Below are 18,258 nucleotides of genomic sequence, written 5' to 3'. Positions count from 1 at the left end.
TATTCCTGCAGCCTCCCAAGTTCTTAAATTTTCAAACAGCTTCCAACATTTCCTCCCTTAAATCTCTTCTGCCTGGTTTCTTTCAGAGTGAGGTCACTTCTCCTAATAGATTTCCCTCCTTCCTTTCCATTACCACTTGATTTGCTGCGCTCCACAGCTCCACCAATTCAAATTCAGATTTTGACAACAGACTGCTAGCTAGTTTTGTTGACTCCAGGCCCCTTTCCACCTTATCTGAAATTTCTCCCGTTTCTATTAGATTTAAATTAAATTAGATAACACATATGTTATTTGGGTTGAATCAATGTTAGTTAATATTTCTATTACTTAGTTTAGCAAAAATATCAGAAAACATCTCCTATAAAAGAACCAGTCCCTATTTTGACTATATGCATGTGTATATATTGTATTTGTATATATATATACATACATCACATATATCCAGAGAGAGAGAGAAAAGCTCTTAGCCAGAAATCCATTAACTTCAAAGGGTCTGGATGCTCTGAAATTTATGCATCCATACACAGAATCATCTTCACTTATGTACTTGAGTGGCCCCCAAAGCTATCCCCACCCACAGATGCAGTTTCAAACTCTAACTAGAACTCCCAGCTCTAAGCCCATCCCCAGCTCCCACCCTGCACCTTAAATCCCACCATCTTCCCGCTTTAGGTCAGTGGAGCTCCGTCCAGCATCAGAAGTTCTGTGTGGCCAGCCCTGCCTACCCACCCAGCCCGGTTTGCTCATGACGCCTCTCCCCACACCGCCAACACTGGCTCTCCTTGTTTCCTGTGCATTTTCCTTCCCTCTCTCCACTCCTCTGCTCATGCTCTTCCCCAGTGCTGAGTGGGGTCATCTTCCTGCCTCAGCCTCTTTGGTCCCACTATCCTGGGAGACTGTCTTCACTTTGCTCCCCTCCATGGAAACTTGTCTTATTTCAGTCCAAACAGATCTTGCGTTTCTTTCTTTCTCTGGTGAAAACTCACCACCATGTTAGCACTATTATCATACTGTTATTATTTATACCCCGGTGAGAAGGTGTGGGACACCTTCTGAAAACCAGAGCTGGGCTGGAAAATCGGGACTGATGCATGATCAAGCACAGAGACCTGGGAAGCCAGAACGACGCCGCTCAGGCCCGGGAACCTGCTGCCGACGCAGCTGGGAGCTCGTCGGCGCCGAGGAGGATTTTCCTGTCACCCGCTGAAGCTCTATATGGAACAAAACAGCAAAGAAACATTGGAAGTTTTCAGTGCACCAAGAAGTGAGGCAAGCATTTTACCTCCATCATCTCATTAAACCTAATGGCCACACCATAGTGGGCTCTTACTATGCTATTTGTATGCCAGTTTAACCAAGTCTTAAAAGGAAACTTAAGCAATGTCATCCATTTAGTAAATGGTAGGTTTCCTGGCCTCAAAATACCCACTTCTGATCACAGACCCTATTTATATCCCTCTCCAGGATGTGCAAATGATAGCAACCCCGCTTCTCTTCACACAGTGGCTTTACTGTTAACTCAGTCATTGATCTTAACTGGCCTAAAAATATCGAATGCAGTTCAATCAGAATCACCTTCAAAGTCTCGCCTGGGCCTCCCTGACTCACACCAGCTTTGGTGATGTTCTTGCAGATGTTCACCTCTCACTGTCCTGAACTCCATTGCTTCTTAAATAGGGACCCTTCTTTCTTGAATGTTTTGATTTTACAGCATTTTATTAATATGAAGGATTTGTGTTACTTTTGGCTGATTTATGATCTATTGACCCCAGACACCGGGAAAGACAGAAAGAAAGAATGTGTCCCAGGCTCTGAGGAAAGCCCAGATCAGCCTAGAAATGCTCAGGATTCATGGACGGTGCTGATTGCCGCAAAATCCTCCATGCTCGCGAGGACAGTGTGTGGGAACTTCACAAGGAGATATAGGAGATCAGAAGTGGGAGAGATTATTAAAAGACAGGACGAGAGAACTTTCATGGCTTTGTTTTGTTTTTTACATTTAAGCCAGAGTAGAAAAATACAGCAGCTTTGAGCTGACAGGCACCGTCAGGAAGAAACCTGCCTTTTCTCAGCAGCCCTGTGGGGCGGAGAGGGAGCCGGAGAATCTGTTTGTATGGGTGACTCTCTTATTTACTGACATTGTTTAGAATGGCAGGTGCGTGATGACAGTAACAGCCAGACCTGCTTTCAGTAAGGCTGATTCTTGTTCTTATATTCTCCTCGGACAGTTCACCTCCATTGCCTGCACAGGAGCGGCCCACAACCCCTGGTCCTCCATGTACCACCGCCTGTTTAATGCTAGAAGAGGCCAGGACCTCAATATCATGGCCCAAGGTCTCTGGACAAGCAGGCCTACATCTTCCGTATTTCACAGGAGAACCCAAGGGAGACACATACAACAAAGGGGCCCAGGCAGCCTGTGGGTATGTCATCTGTAATGCTAAATATATATTGATTGTGAAAAACATTTGGAAATAATTTTCCATTGGAAATTCTGAAGTTAATATCCTAGGATTCCAGGACTTTCTTATAAGTCACACTATTATCAAGTCTGCTTTACTCTGGACATTGGAGCATATCGTTGGAAGGGTGGAAGGGCAAGACACATTGACAGGTGAGGTGAACCGCGTTGCCATCAGCAGAAGGAGTCCTAGAACTCAGGGAGGGAATGCAAACCAGACATACCTCCCAGCCCCAGGAACTGTTTCTGATCAAAATTAACGAGTTGTGTTCAAGTTGGATAAATGAGTAGCTGTCTAATTAAAAGAAAAAAAAAGTTTTACTGTTGCTTCCAAGTTGGAAAATACGCCTACTTGAGGTACGCCATCTCTGTCCAAGAAACTGTCCGCCAGGTTTATCAGGATGGCCCCTCAAGGCCTGACCCATTGCTGGAGAGGCTGCTGAGTGACCTTGATCTCTGTGGTGAAGCAGTGCCATAAATAATGCATGAGGCATTTTCACGTGCAGGCTGAAGAGCAGGCTTCGTATTTGCTCATGAAGTCACTCTGCTCCTTACGAGGCTTCAGTTTCCCCGGCGGTAACCTTTAGAAGGTGATCACGTGCTGTCCTTTAGGACGGGAGCACTGCACTCATGGCTTCCCATGTGAAGCCAATGTCTGTGAACTGTGTGAGGACACTTTTTTTTTTGCATGTTTTTTCTCAGACCTTGGTGGGGCATTCTGGGAATCTGGATTACCCAACCAGGAACATTTTACAGAAAGGGAATTGGTCTCCTTGCAAATCTTCAACAGACCTCCAGATGATGCAAAGGGGACGTCGCTGTGTCGCCTCAGTGGCGACGGGCAATCATACTGGGCTCTGAGCTTGAGTCTGATCATCTCTGTCTAGAAAATCCAGGTTAACGTTGCGTGAACGCCAATCTGCTGGAGGAAGCATGGGATCTGAAAAAAGGTAAGAACTGGCGTGGCTGAGGGCCTTTCTCTCTCTGAAATTCACCTTTACTTTCTCACTTAAGCTTAGATGTTTGGCCCACTAAGTTCTCTTTCGTAATTAAACTCTATCTGAAAAACAGTAACAAAGAAATAAACCAGAGGAGCCCCCTTCCCCCAAGAAAACCCCACAATGCCTGAGTTTTCAATATCATTTAACACATATTTTTCTTCACCAGCTTTAATTGTGTATCAGCTTTTCTGAATGAACCTTGTGCAAAATGAGCTGATTTTATTTGCATGTTTTATTCCATATTATTTTGGACAAGAAAAGGTTGCAGGTGGGGGTGGGGAAGGCGTAAAAGGGACTCCCAAGCTGGGGCATTACTGCCATCTAGTGTGATGTGCTGTTAACCCAGAGGAGCAGGAAGGAGTCAAGCAAGAAAATCCCATTTGAAGTTGCAGAGGTCAGTCGGAGGGAAGAGAGGACTGTTGGGAGAAACGCCCACTAGCTGCTGTGTTCTCCGTGTAACGGATTCTTTTGCTACAGAAGCATTAGCATGTGGTCAAGCAAGTTCTTTACGAGAGGGCACGTCCCAACTCTAAAGGCGGTTCAATAGGAGGAATGACTTATTCAAGGCAGGAATGCCCACTTCCTTTCAAATGAGCCCAGATTCTCTGTGTCCGCACTTTTCTGTGAGGACGGCCATGTGTGCACACAGTGAGGCAGGCAGTTTTAATGGCATCCTAGATTCCTCTCAAGCCCTCTAATTATATGAAATGAAAATAATATTTGTCATTCATATCTATAAGCAGCTCATAATTTATCTGTTGCTGACAGATATATCGTGTTCGTGGGATTCTGAAAGTAAGCCTAATCACAAGGAAACTGGGTGCTCTCTCTCTCATGTGTGTGTGTGTGTGTGTATGTGTGTATGTGTATTTTTTTTGGCTTCACATGGTACAAGAATATACATAAAAAGCCAGAAAGATGAGTGGAGAAGAACTGTCCTATAACCTTTCATAATTCCCCACCCTTTTTAAAGTTTTGTCCAGCTCTGCTACAAATTCAGCCAGGTATTTGTGGGTGCCTTTGAAATCCAGCCCATTTCTTCTACTCATCATAGGAAAATTCTTCAATTCCTTATTTCAGTAACTGTAATTGCCCTCTCCCCACAAACGTGCACACATCCGCCACCCCGACCTGCAGGAGGTTTGGCGCTATAAGCTAAGGACTTTGGTGCCTAGTTTGGTCAGAAACCTACAACTCCAAAAGCTGAAAAGGCAAAAACCTTCAGGGACAACAAGAGCTACTTTGGAGATTATAAGTGGAAGACCTAAGCTTGGAGGAATTTAGGTCATTACTTACGTCAGAGTTACCTAGAACCACAGGGTATTCTGCTGGTTTGAACGGTGCCCCGTGGCCCCAGGTACCTTGAATGTAACAAGCACTCGCCCCCAGTACTGGGCCCAGATGCACCCAAGGAGGAAGCACACTGCCTGCTCCTGGACACAATGCCTGTGGAAGACAGGCTCCCGCCACAGCCCACACAGCAGAATCTCTAGGTTCTCAGCACCAGTTGGAGAGAAAATCTCAGCAGGATTGTCTATAGGACCATCCCATGTTTTTTTAGCTATCTGTGTTCAAGAGGAGAATTCAGGTAAAATTCCTGCAGTTTTCTCTTTGCCTTTGCACCAGGAAAGCAATAAAAGAAGGGTGTGGGTAACCTGGTGAAAGTAGGTATCGTGGCATGAAATGAATGCATATTTGATAACATGCATAAAAATTGGGGATCAGACATAACTGGTTCTGAATATTATCAGAGGAATGACATAAAGACTAAGCTCCTTGTCACCCAGCACGAGACAGAAGCTCAAATAGAACTGTAAGTCTTGGGTCCATAAAACCTCACCCCTTGTTTAGATGCCACATAATATGTAATCAAATATAAAAGTAACTCTGTTAATTCATCCTTAAGCAGATCAGAAATACATTACATCTTAATCCCAGTCACCACAAATTGAAATTTACTTGCTTCATCAAAGACCCTTATGTGGAAAATTGTGCTTCCCTGAAAAAATCTGGGCCCTTGTTCTTGGGAGCTGCAGGTTCCCCTTTTTCCCTTTACTCCATGTTTCCTGCCTCTCTGTACTCATTACTTTCCATCTGACATGAATAATGTTACAACCTGGAGAAAACACAACCCTCTGGCAAGGCACTCACCCCGCTTTTCTAGGATTAATCACAGACTAAAACCCTAAATAACGTACTGATATATTAACTCCATTAAAATCTAATTCAGTAGCAATAACTTTAAGAAAGCCAACAAAGAGCTTATGAAGAACAGAGTGAGAAAAGACTAAAAATAGGTAAATCAATGCTCTGACGGAAAGTAAATCAGAATTAAAGATGAGGTTGTGAATTGAAAGAAATCAGACTGGAGCCCTGATCCTTGTTACTAACTCATATATTCTTGGGAAGCTTACCTTTGAATGTGTATGTGGATATATATATATATATAGTATTTATATTTATATATTATGCAAGTAATACTGATGAACTCTTAACTGATAAGAGGCTTTCAAATGTTAGGATGCCCAGTTCAAAATCAAGGAAGTGTAATATCCAAAGGGATTCCATTTCTGACTTCCAAGACCCCTCCCTAAGGGTCTCATGTGTGCTCCTGAGAGCCCCTCTACCTGCAGGGCATGCTTCTAGGTTGGAAGAGGAAGGACTGAAGAAAACAGGAGGCTACGCCAGCTCTCACAGAAGTTGAAGGGGTAAAGCATTTGTGTAATAGCATTGAAATAAGCCCTGAGGAGCAGAGAACAAGGCAGTCACCAGCCGAGGCACAGACCCAGGGAGAAGGCGGCTCTCCACTGGGAAAGGAGAGGGGCGAGGGCAGACCCCGCCTCACAGCCCTCAGCAGGAACCAGCCCTGCAGACACCTGGATCTTGGACGTCTGGCCTCCAGAAGTGTGAGACAATAAATCTGTGTTCCATCAGCTGCCCATTTTGCAGGACTTCATTACAGAAGTGCTGGAAAGCAAATACAAACTGTCGATCTGTGTCATTGCCTGGACCTGGTACCTGATGCAGTGACAGTCTGGGATGGCTCCGGGAGCAGCAGGGAGACCCTCCGGGGGGCTGCAGCAGAAGGACCAGGGTGCCCGCGGGCAGCCACCTGGGTCCCTGGGGACCAACCCGCAGAGGCCAGCCATACCCCCACCATGCCCGCGTCCCAGACAGTGCCACTGCCGTGGCCCCAATACTGATTTTGCAAGAAGTGGAAAATCTTCAGTCCCAAATTGTCTTCCCCTGGAAATCAGCCCCACCCTCACCCCAAATTTGGTTTTTATAAGTGTTTTTGACATAGACAAAAACAAATATGAAAGAAGAAATGGGTGGGATAACAAGATATCGCAGAATTTTTTTTTATTGTATATAGCATTCACTAGATCTAGTTAAATCCAAGCTTCTATATAAAAAAAAAAAATGGGAAACTGTAAGATAGGCAGTATTTGATTTCTTTTAGCTGCTGCCTCTGTTTTAGGGTTTCATCAAGAAACAGAAATTAACATAACTATTAAATATAGCAAAACTGAAAGGCTAGAGGAATATTGCCCTTTTATGCACCACCAATCTCTGTGTCTGTGTTGTGTGTGTAACCCCACACTTTCCCCCGGGTCTGATGACCTTAGCCACGTTTGTAGTCTGCTGTACAACCTCAGCAACAGAGCTTTTGTGTGAGACTCGCACGGTGATTTGGGTTCTCGTGTACGGTCACACTGTGACCTGGGGCCGCTTCAATCCTTCTGAGCTTCAGCTGCTTTATCTGTACTAGAGTGAATTTAAAATACGCATCCTGCTTTAAAAATTATTGTTGCATTGGGAGGTATTCTGTAACTCAAAGTGTATGGCAGTAATATGATAGGACGGCAGGCCACCTGGTCTCTGCCCTTTGGAAGCTTCTTTAAAAAGCGCCATTTTTAATTGTCTAGGAGCAGAGAATGTCCATGTCCTTCCTGTGGATGATTTCAGAACTATTGCTTGTATTGATCTCTGTGCTGAAGAAACGTCATGATGTAAAAGAAAAAGCCTCCTCCTGATGCAGGTAACACTCAGTGCTGCCCAGAGGGAATCAGGGGTTTTGCGTAAATATCAGAAAGCTCCATATTTATCAAAAAACAGAACAACCCACACGTGAAGGGTCACCGTTACTGATTTCCCTCAGCCAAGGGCCAGGAAATGAGCAGGTCTGAGGATGGCAGGAGTAAGTCAAGAATCTGTAACTTTAACCCACAAAGGACAACTGAAAATGTGCTTGTGGAGGTCCCATGAGACTTTTCTGGAAGTTCCAGAGAAGAAAAGAAACAGGTGCCTTGCACAGAGCAGGGGCGACCTTGGCCTCATTTCTGCTTCTCCCTCACTAACGACTTGTGTTCTCCGCGACGTGCCTGGTACCTCCATGGTGTCCATCAGGATTCAGAATAGCACAGAGTCCTTTAGACCAATTTGTTTTTTCATCTGGCAGTTACTATTTGAAAATCCACTCGTACAAAACACCACGGCAGGAGCACCTTAAGTGCAGAGTTGTAGGTCAGTGGGAGATGTGTTTAGGCACAAAATTTCTATTAAACTGTCAGTGTGCTTATTGGGATGTAGACCAGATTCTAATAAAATGCTTACAGAGAGAAATTCTCTCTATCTAGGGATATCAAAGGAAAATATTTGATTTCACTAGTGTCATTAATACTGGATCTCACAGGATGGAAAGAATTGAGCCTTGCAGAAACGTCAGAAGCTCTGAGAGAACAGCATGAATGAGCCATAGAGATCAGAGAGTATAAAGCAGTGTGGAAAAACAGGAATTGGAAAAGAGTTAACTGGGGTCAGATTGTAAATGGTCTAAGGAAGTTTGACATCTCTTTTTCAGCCAAATCATGGAAAGGTACTGATACAAAATGTTCACTTAACATTATATACATGGGGAGAAACTGTAGGTTGGCAGTCAAGGTTTTAAGTGATAAGTCATGAGAATCTGTACCTGGAGAATAACAAGAAAAAGGAGATACAAGGGCTAAAACAGATAGAAAAGGATGGCCCATTGATTGAAGGTAACAGTGGAACCAAAAGGTGGTAGAACCTAGTGAAGGCAAATCTTAAGGAGGAAACAGGGTGGGAAGGACAGAACCGAGCATTCCTAGTTCCTATTCATAGGTTACTAATCGAATAATTCCGTTCTTCTCCCAGGGGATGTCTAACGGGGGGCAGAGAGAAGCCGACAGTGTCAGTCTAACTGGAATCTTGCCACATGGAAGCAGAAAAGGTAAGGTGCTCCCTCCTACCCCAGGAGGAATCACACATATTTCATTTAAACCCCAGTGGGGTCCACATTCACTGACATGGGTCCAGGGCACGGATGGCCCCAGCAACCCCTCGCCAGCACTCACACCTTGCCCCCCGGCGCTCTCAGCCCTTCTGAGACAGGGTGGGGTCACCCCACTCAGCAGCTCAAGCAGAGCCCTGCGGGTCGTCCTCACACTCGCCTCTGCCATTCCACGGGTGCTATCTCCAAAACTGAATATCTCAAAACTATGCCCGAGTGTCTCCCTCTGTGCAGCCCCGGGCCACCGTTAGGCTCAGGCCACGGTCACGTCTCACCTGAATTTCAGGAGCCTCCTAACCGGCCCTCCTGCATCTCTACAACCAGCTCAGCACACAACAAGAAGGGTGGTTGAAATCATAATTGTAAGTCAGGTTGCGCCACCTCTTACAATCACCCAAAAGCAGCCCCCAGTCCTGCATAGCTCACCAGGCCCTCAGGCCCTCCTGACACAGCCCCGCCGACCCCGCATCGTGCTCCCTGATGGCCACCCTGGCCCCCTTTCTCTTCTCGGCCAGGACCCTGCTGGCCTCCTTGCTCTGGCGCTTCCTGCCTCTCTGACTTCAGCGCTCTGCAGGGGTCTCTGCGATGGAGCCTCCTCCCAGCAATCCACATTCAGTTCAAATGCCAAGCACACAGACTGCCTTTACTCAGAATTTCGTGTATTCCCCTGCTTTGACTCTCCCTTATATCACCGTTTTTCTTGTCTTTAACTTGCTATTATGGTAAAGCATGTTTAAATACATGTTTGTCATTGACCACTGTCCCCTGAAGCCCCCACCCCAAAGCACCCTGGAGGTTGACTGCGTGAAGCCCAGGCCTTCGCTGCCTGGCCTGTGTACACCCCTAACAGGCTGATGCACAAATGAACCGAGCAGAGTAACAGGCAGAGATCCAAGCAGAGCTATCGGGGTGAAGGTGCAGCCAGGGGAGACGTGGGCATGAACACAGACCAAGGAGAGGGACCTGCAGAGAGGAGGACAGAGAGACCCTGGTGGTGAGACTGCATCGTGCAAGGAAGTGAAGAACTTGATGGGCACAGGACTCGATCCTACGAGGACAAAGCCCGGTTCATCCCCTCGGGTAACACACGTGCCCACAGATCGTAGGATCTGCCCTCTGTTAGATTTGATTAATGAATTTTGCTGTGCTTGAAAACCACACTTTGACCAAAAGGACATTTCCTTTAATAGGCTCACGTGTCAGGTGCCCCTGGCATGGGCCCTTGGATCCCAACATCGGGCAGAGGATCAATGGCAGCACAGAAGATGATTTTACCTCTCCCTTCATGACACCTTTAAACATTACACGTGTGCAGAGAACAGCTGGGCCAGGTCTGAGCTCTCCAGCCTAGTCCAGCGGTTCAGGCCAGGGGGGTGAGTTTAGTAAATAAATTACAGAGCTTCATTTAAGAAGGAGGCTTCAGGTCACGTGGGCCGACACACCCACATTACAAATGAAGAAAGCCCAAGCGGTCGATTGGCTTTCTGATTCCTAATTTAAGACTGTTCCCATGCTTCATGCCAGGAAGAAAAAGCCAAACGCTTTGCACTTATCTGCTCCTCCTCCTTTTCTCTCTCAGAAGGTCCCAGAGGGCGAGATAAGCTGGCACTTGGCTCGGGGCAAATCACTTAGTGGAGGTCCGCCAAGGGATCTGTTTCCCTTCAGCTTCAGCCGAAGCCAAGGCAACTCCTCGCCAAGTTTCTCAGGTCTCCGTCCTCTTCCCCGATGCACTGGGTCACAGGCTTTCCCAGGTGCTCAGGGCACCTCCCCGGTGAAGGCACAAAGTCCAGGCAGGATGGCATGGCCCATCTATCCACGCGCACAGTGCAGTAAACCCCTGACCTCCTTTTCATGCCGTCCAGGCTTTGGAGGTTTCAGGGGCAACTGCTCCTCTTTCTGCTCAGCAGTTGTGGTTGTGCATGTGATAGACACAGCGCTATGACTTGTCACTCACGTGTTTCCTTTGCCACCTGCACAGAATATTTGGGAGATCGAGGCTTCTTTCTGAGCCCTGGGAAGTGTCTCCTTTCGCTCAGGAAACGCATCAAAGACGACAGCTCCCTCCTCCACAAATAGTCAAAGAAATCTGAATACCAGCAGAAAATGCAACGGGAAAAGCAAGATGCAGCTCAATGCACCAGTCACACGTGTATCCCCAGAACCCCCGCCCCGCGCTCTGCCTCTCCTCCGTAGCTGACGTCCACAGGCCGACTGTCGCTGGACTGTGACACTGGAGTGTGACATGCTGGGCCGTCCGACCTGTTGACTTTGAATTGCCTGGTGGCGAAGCAGTCGTTTCTCCCTTCCCCCGTCCTCCCCTGTTTTCCTTGCCTGCTCAGAACGCAAGCATTTCTCGTTATCTTCGGGCCTCTGGCTGCCTCTCTCTCGTGGTGTTTTGTCTGCTAGGCTCTGATTGAAAAGTGCTTCTGTCCCTCCCCGACTCCTGGCAGTCCTGACACTTCTCTGACATTTCTTAACAACTCGGCCTCTTCCTGCCAACTCCCAGTTGCTCCCTAAACCTTTTTAATCCTGTAGGATACAAACTAATCTACAGAGAGAAAGGCGCGGGGCCTGGCCTGGCAGCTGGAGCTGGGAAGGTCAGAGTGGGGAAAATGATAAATCCACCTGCCATGGGGAAAGGGAGAGACAGGGCCGGGCTCAGCGCCGCAGTGAGGTCATTTAATGTACGGAGATAGGCGGGACACGCTCCAGGGCCTGCGAGCGCCAACTGTATGGGGGTGTTTGTTCACAAAGAAAAAGAAAAATGACGGCTATTAATAATGTGCAGTCTGAGGGGGCTGTGTTTGGGAAGACGTGGAGGTGCGGGGCAGAAATCCTCCCGGGTCCCCTCAGACCACCTGGGTTTCCTGTGTCTGGTCCCGGGCTGCAGGCGCCCCCACTGCTCTGCGGCCCACACCTGGGTGCTGCCGGGCGGTGGGACGGTGCCTCCGTGCAGAAGCAGCCGGGTTGGGCTCACGCCAGGCTGGGCCGGGAGCAAGAAGGGGCGCTGGGAGGCGTCTCTGCGTCCCCAGCCTCTCTCTGGTCAGGAGCATGTGCTGGGCAAAGCATTGCATTTAGAAGTTAGATTCGAATTGGAAAACTGTGAATGCGTTCTTCACAAGCCCATCACCAGACCAGGTCTGTGACCTGATAAAATGTTCGGTCTCATGAAGACACGGACACAGGGCTATGTGCACGCGCACATGCTGCTACCAACCCGCTCCTCCGGTTCAAGGCAAGGGGCTCAGGAAACATACCACAGTGAGCATCACTGAAAGAGGTCTATAAGGCTGGCATCACCAAATTTTTCTATGATTATAAACTCCAAGAGGCAGAGACCCTATCACTTTACTTCCTTGCAAACCCGAACACGGAACCCCCTGCAGTGAGGCAGCTGGGAAACCGTCTGGGTGACCGCCGCGCTGGTGGCAGGATGGCTCACACCGTCTGGCACAAGTGAGACTGACGCAGGCGTTCAGATGGCTTTCTTAGAGCAGAAGATCGGTGGAAACACAAACGGATGGTGGCAGAACGAATACTGAGAACTACACTGTTAGGCACCACAGGAATATGGAACTTAGATGAAAAGTCAGTCTTTCCTTTCCATCAGTACAGGCAAATCCACGAGCAACTAGATCTTTTCATATGGAAGCAGAGATTCCACATTTTTAAACTGCTTTTCTTATAAAGGAAATGTGGCCACGATTTGATCAAATATACCCAGGTTGAAAAAACATAGCCTAATGAATTATACACATTCATTTCCTTTCAAAATGCTGGCTCGTAGGAAGCTAGTACAAAAAGTAGCTTGATTTCCCTTAATACATTTTTCCTGGAAAATTTGCAACTATGTCCTAAGCTGCAAAAGTGTAAAACTGCAAGCCATTCTGAAGCTTACACTGTAATCTTAAAGAAACAGACTTTACAGAACATTTTGTGACAATATAAAGGTTAGCCACAGATACATTTTTCACTTAAAAATTATTTTTCCAAAGCAATAAATTAAAAATTTTAAATAATAATTCAAAAATATGAGGTCAATATTTTTTAACATTATAGCCACAAACCTCAAAGGAAATAGCCACAAACTACTTTATGTTTGTGCTAAGCCTGGGGATCAACATAAGCCAGCAGCTGATGCAATATAGTGCAACTATTCCAGATTCTAGAATCAGACACTCATGAGTTTTGGTCAGAGCTAGAAAGCAAGCAACTGAGCCCTTTCCGGAGGTAGATTTGCTGAGAAAAACAAACATACTGATTTCATGTGACAGGGTGGGAAATACTGAGAAAGGAAATATTTAAGATTAAAGCTTTATAAGTATATATATAATTGGCATTACATTGCTTTTATAAACAAATTAAGAAAATAATGTACATTTACATACACATACATATATATACACATGTACAAATATGTATACATATACACATTGACCCTTGAAAAACACATGTTTGAACTGCGTGGGTCCACTTATCACTTATATGTGAATTTTTTTCAATAAATATAGTGGAAAATTTTTGGAGATTTGCAACATTTTGAAAAACTCACAGATGAGCCAAGCAGCCTAGAAATATCAAAAAAAATATAGAAAAGGTATGTCATGAATGCATAAAATATATGTCGCTAGTAGTTTATTATGTCATGTACTACCCTAAAATATACACAAATCTATTTAAAAATAAATTTTAAAATAGTATCATAAAACTGAAAAAAATGCGCTAATCAATCATAGCTGCATAAAGATAACTGTAGCACGTACTGTACTCTAATAATTTTGTAGCCGCCTCCTGTTGCTATTGCAGGGAGCTGAAGCATGGGGAGTATGCAGGTCACACATCATGTGACACTGTGCATACGTGAGAGTGGCTTCACCTGAAAATCTAGCAACTGTGCAAAAGAACCTTAGGAGATGTTTTTGTGTCATCATCACTGCCTAAGAGCTGCTTGTGCAGGACTTCAAGCCCAAGGCTTGTATGGGGGTAGGTAGCCTATCCTTACATAGGTGTAAGCTGAGCAGAATTTAATATAAAATTAAGAATGTGTCAGTTTTCTTACTGTTTTATAACCTTGCTTTCAAATAATCACATCACCATACAGTATGCCTCTCCTTCCCATGATTGGAGAAACTGCACATCGGCCCATTATCACAAGCGTTTTTTTTAATGTAACAATGTTTCTAATTCAGTATTATGCATATGACTGTAATACTGTATGTTTTATACAAGTTAATTCATTACTGTGTAGGCTGGGCTAGCATGAAGCAATCGTGTTGATCACACCAGGCTGCCATAAATTAGCCACATTGCTGCTTCTCTGTCAAAGAATGAACCATACCTGCAAATAAATATGATTTTCTTCATGTTATTGTTTCAATCTTGAGATCTAGCATTTGTAATACATATGACTTGCGTTTATAGTGTTTCATATTATATAAGACAACATTGATGTAGGTACTGACAAATGACTTATAAACAGATGACAAACTTACAGTCTCGATAAATATGGTGCAGTGCTGTAAACGTGTATCCTTTTCTTTTGAGTTTCTTAGAAGTATTTTCTCCAGCTTACCTTACTGTAAGAATATGGTATATAACACAATGACATACAAAATATGTTAACTGACTGTTAATGTGAATGGTAAGGCTTTGCGTCAACAGTGGGCTGTTAGCAGCTAAGTTTTGGGGGCCAAAAGTTTTGTGCGGATTTTCTACTGTGCAGGGAGTTAGGGCCCCAGTCCCCATATTGTTCAAGGGTCAACTTTACATAACTACTTTGGAAAAATTCTTAGTACTCCCCAAATTAAGTCAGTCTTAATTCTCAAGTTTCTGAAAAGGAGACTGATTTAGATATTAAACAAGAATCACTATATTATAACAACATTTTATTCCCCATGGTTGAGAAGATAAAATTTATCACGTAATATACAGGACTGAGTGCATTCAAGAACATCATTGAAGACCATCTACGAGAACCCTATCTGCAAAGGCAAACCTGTGAGGCGTTCAAGGCTTTGCCTCAGACCCGTATAAGATATTTGTGAGAGAAATATAATGAAGTCAATCAAGCTCAACTTAGAGATATTGAGCACTTATTAAACTAAGGACCCAGAATACCTAAACTAAGCTTCCAAAGCAAAATTATACCAGAATGCTTTAGAATCATCATGATACCTCATGGTATCATGTACATGTACATGTTTAGTGGTATGTGGTACCACTACATGGTACCTGTTTAGTGAGTCAATACTTACATGTCCAAACAAGATACACTTTCCTTACATAAATCTATCTCAGCAATATTATTTAAAAATTAACCAGAACAAAAATGCATTTCATTTTAAGTCATCTTAATATCTCAGTGGTCTTCTGTCCACTGAGACAAAATTTTAAGTCATCAATAAAAATTTCTTACGAAGTGAGAAGGATGTGACTTTCACTTCAGGAATGATAGTGCCCCAAGAATTCGGGGCAGACATTAGGCGTACCAAATACTTTTTTCTGATTTATGACTAATAACATATTCCTGTAATAATTCTAATAACATTTATGAATAATAACACATTCTTTTATTCCCCTACCTGCATCTTTAGTTGGACATCTCCTGCCATCCCATAAATGTCTACTGTACCTTTTTTAAAGTTATTCTGATCAATGAAATCTTATGAAAAAGAGCAAACAATTGTGAGACAAAGTAGTCTTTTAATTGACTCAATCATTCCTTCTAACATATGAATTTGAGTATAAACTTATTTATTCATATTACAGTTTTTTTAAATCATTCCTCATATAAGAACCAAAAGTATACATGATAGCAACAATCCATGTAAACTGTTTGAAACTGACAAAAAGTTTGATCTCACAGTGTCCACCACAACTAGTAAGTATTACGTGATTTTGGTAGAAGTTAATTCAAATTCATAAAACATGGTTCTGTGAAACCTGAGAATATACTGACATAGTCTACTCAACTCACCCTATATCATAGTCATTAGGAAAACATATTATCCCTAGTAACATATTATAGAAAGCAACAATAACCATTTGTATGAAATTTATAATTTTATAACACCAGGAACATAATTATAATCATTTTCTGTTAACATCACAGGTCAATGATATGAGGACCACTTCCCACACCCAATAACACTACAACGGGTGCAATTATCTGCCTCAGTCATTACTTGAGCCTGGCCTGGTGCAATTAATCTTTCTTTTACCCTCCACTCTCATTTACACAAATCTGTTATTTTAAATGTACAAGAGACCACTTCCAAGCACTTAATTAGGACACACTCAGATGTAACTTGGCAAGTGTTGCCCACACTCGTAGACATGCAATCACTTCTTAAGTGACCCTACCAATAAGCGGGAATGACCTTGCACTGGGCTGCTGAGAATCTAAGATTTAAAAGAAAACAAAAACACAGAAGAAGCCTTTGATTTAATACTAAATAAAAGAGGGTGATGTACCTTGAAAAATTATAATTATAACTATATTGACACCCTAGGCCTGGAAAATTCCCGAAAATACACAAGAACTGCCTCAGTTGCTATACTAAGTTGGTAAAACTGTATGATTTCCATTTTCTTCATTCTTCTTTTCAATATTGACAGTTTTTCTTATTTAATGTCTATTACTTTACGTTTACTCCTTTTTTGAAAAAAGCAAAAATGTATTATCTACTAAGGATATAGCATTTATATTAGTGTATATCTTAATAGAGAGCAACATATACATATTATATACGTACATATACATGTATCTGTAATTATAAAGCAGTGTTCATATGTTTCAGTTTTACTAGTTTCTGCATGATTATTATTTTTAATCTTCAGGAAAAGCTTAAAGTAATAGATGAAGCAGTTGGCTTTAAATCTCTCCTTAAACTGGGAGAACAAAAAAATATTTTTCATAGAATTCAACAAATAAGAAGGATGTAAGTGTTCCAAACATCAGAACCAAGAATAGAAACATCTAAATTTGTTCTTGAAACCAGAGAGCAAAGTGATAAAGAAACAATGCCAACATTTCTGGGCGGTTACAGTTATCAGACCTTGAGACAGTCCACTTTGCTGCAGAAACAGTTAAAGAACAAACAAGCAATCACGGAAGCATAATGAGAGTCAGTTATGTGTTTTAAAATCTATGGTGTAATAATGCTAATTCAATATGAAAATCATCCCAATTAGCCATTTCACTGAAATGGCGAATTAACCAATCTCTTATTATAGAAAGTGCCATTTTCACAATTTAATAAAACACAAATCCATTATGGAAAATAAGGTTAATGTGGAAAAATGCCATAGAATGTTTAAAAATGAGACTTTGTAATGTGCTAATGATTTCTCCTAAAAAAGTAGGTCATTTTGGCTCGGCTCTGCCATCATTCTGAAACTTCTAGGAAGAAATATAGAGTAATAACATCTGAAACCCAGAAATAAACAGTAATTTGTCAATCCATTTAGACTCATATATCTCTTTGCATATTCTTATAGAATATATCTTTCAACAACAACACAAAGAGGTTCTTACAGCCTGGGACTTAGAAGGAGAGAGAGTGGGAAGATCGCTGCATCTCGTCTGTACTGAGCTGATCCCACGGCAAATACCTTCACCATTCCCTGTGTCCCCGACTACCTGGCTCTTTTGTCATCTGTGAACTGTGAACTCCTAATAAATTCTTGTTATGTGCCCCAAAGAGGCAAAACGTAAGTTTGGGGCACCAGCGATGCAGGGTTCACAAAAAAATTAAAAACCAGAAGGTGAATTACAGCTTTGATGAACTTATCACAGTCTTTGCAATCTAAATAAACCTGTTTTTATGTTACCCCATAATTTTTGTGCTTTATAGTTTAGTATCATTGCATATTGGAAGAAGAGAGATTAATATAATTTTTTTCACTGTACTTGGCTCCTAAGTCTGAACAGAGAAGCAAGAGTGACTCAGAGATACTTGAACAGAAGACATAACAAGGCTTTGTGATAGACTAATATAAAGGATGGAGACGAATACAAAACTAAAGATAATTCTCAGGTTTTTAGCCAGGCAAAATAGAATTATCTCCAGAACAAAAGATGCACTACCTTTGAGCCATGTTTAGTTTGAAGAGACCATTAAATGGCATTAAATGATTTGGTCCCAGAGACTAAACACAAGACACCCCAAATTCTAGTGGAATCTGATGATGGGGTAGAGGGAGTCATTGTTAGCTGGAGGTGGCCAAGTAAAAAGTGTAATTGTGACCAGCCCATCATCACCTCAAACTTTTCTGAGCCCCAGTGCCTAAAGACTCAGTGGTATAGTATTGAATCAAACAGTCAGGGAGACCAGTGTGTTTCATTCTGCTCACAGTGTCGTTTGGTTCTGTTCCACTGTCCTGGAGACATTCATCTCCAGTCCCAGAAACCTGTGAGGACAAGGGGTGATCTTAGGTGATCCCACATGACCCTGAACCCTTCTGCCATACGAACAAGC

At 43.3% G+C, this 18,258-nt stretch overlaps 1 long non-coding RNA gene across 3 annotated transcripts; it reads left to right on the top strand.

Annotated features, from left to right (window-relative positions):
• The first annotated feature begins 3,103 nt into the window (after nucleotides 1-3,103).
• LOC108404445 (uncharacterized) lies at nucleotides 3,104-17,610 on the top strand. Of its 3 annotated transcripts, none has more exons than XR_005059240.2 (5): nucleotides 3,104-3,411; nucleotides 7,392-7,504; nucleotides 8,644-8,719; nucleotides 13,586-13,762; nucleotides 17,279-17,610. It is a non-coding gene; the product is annotated as an uncharacterized lncRNA (long non-coding RNA). The 3 variants fall into 3 exon arrangements; XR_012126175.1 differs by having other exon boundaries at nucleotides 10,758-13,762; XR_001854936.3 differs by lacking the exon at nucleotides 13,586-13,762 and having other exon boundaries at nucleotides 3,114-3,411.
• Nucleotides 17,611-18,258: the final 648 nt, after the last annotated feature.

The sequence above is a fragment of the Manis javanica genome, chromosome 16 (assembly GCF_040802235.1).
Source record: "Manis javanica isolate MJ-LG chromosome 16, MJ_LKY, whole genome shotgun sequence".
In the NCBI taxonomy this organism is placed as follows: domain Eukaryota; kingdom Metazoa; phylum Chordata; class Mammalia; order Pholidota; family Manidae; genus Manis; species Manis javanica.
This window is presented reverse-complemented; position numbering and strand designations above follow the sequence as displayed.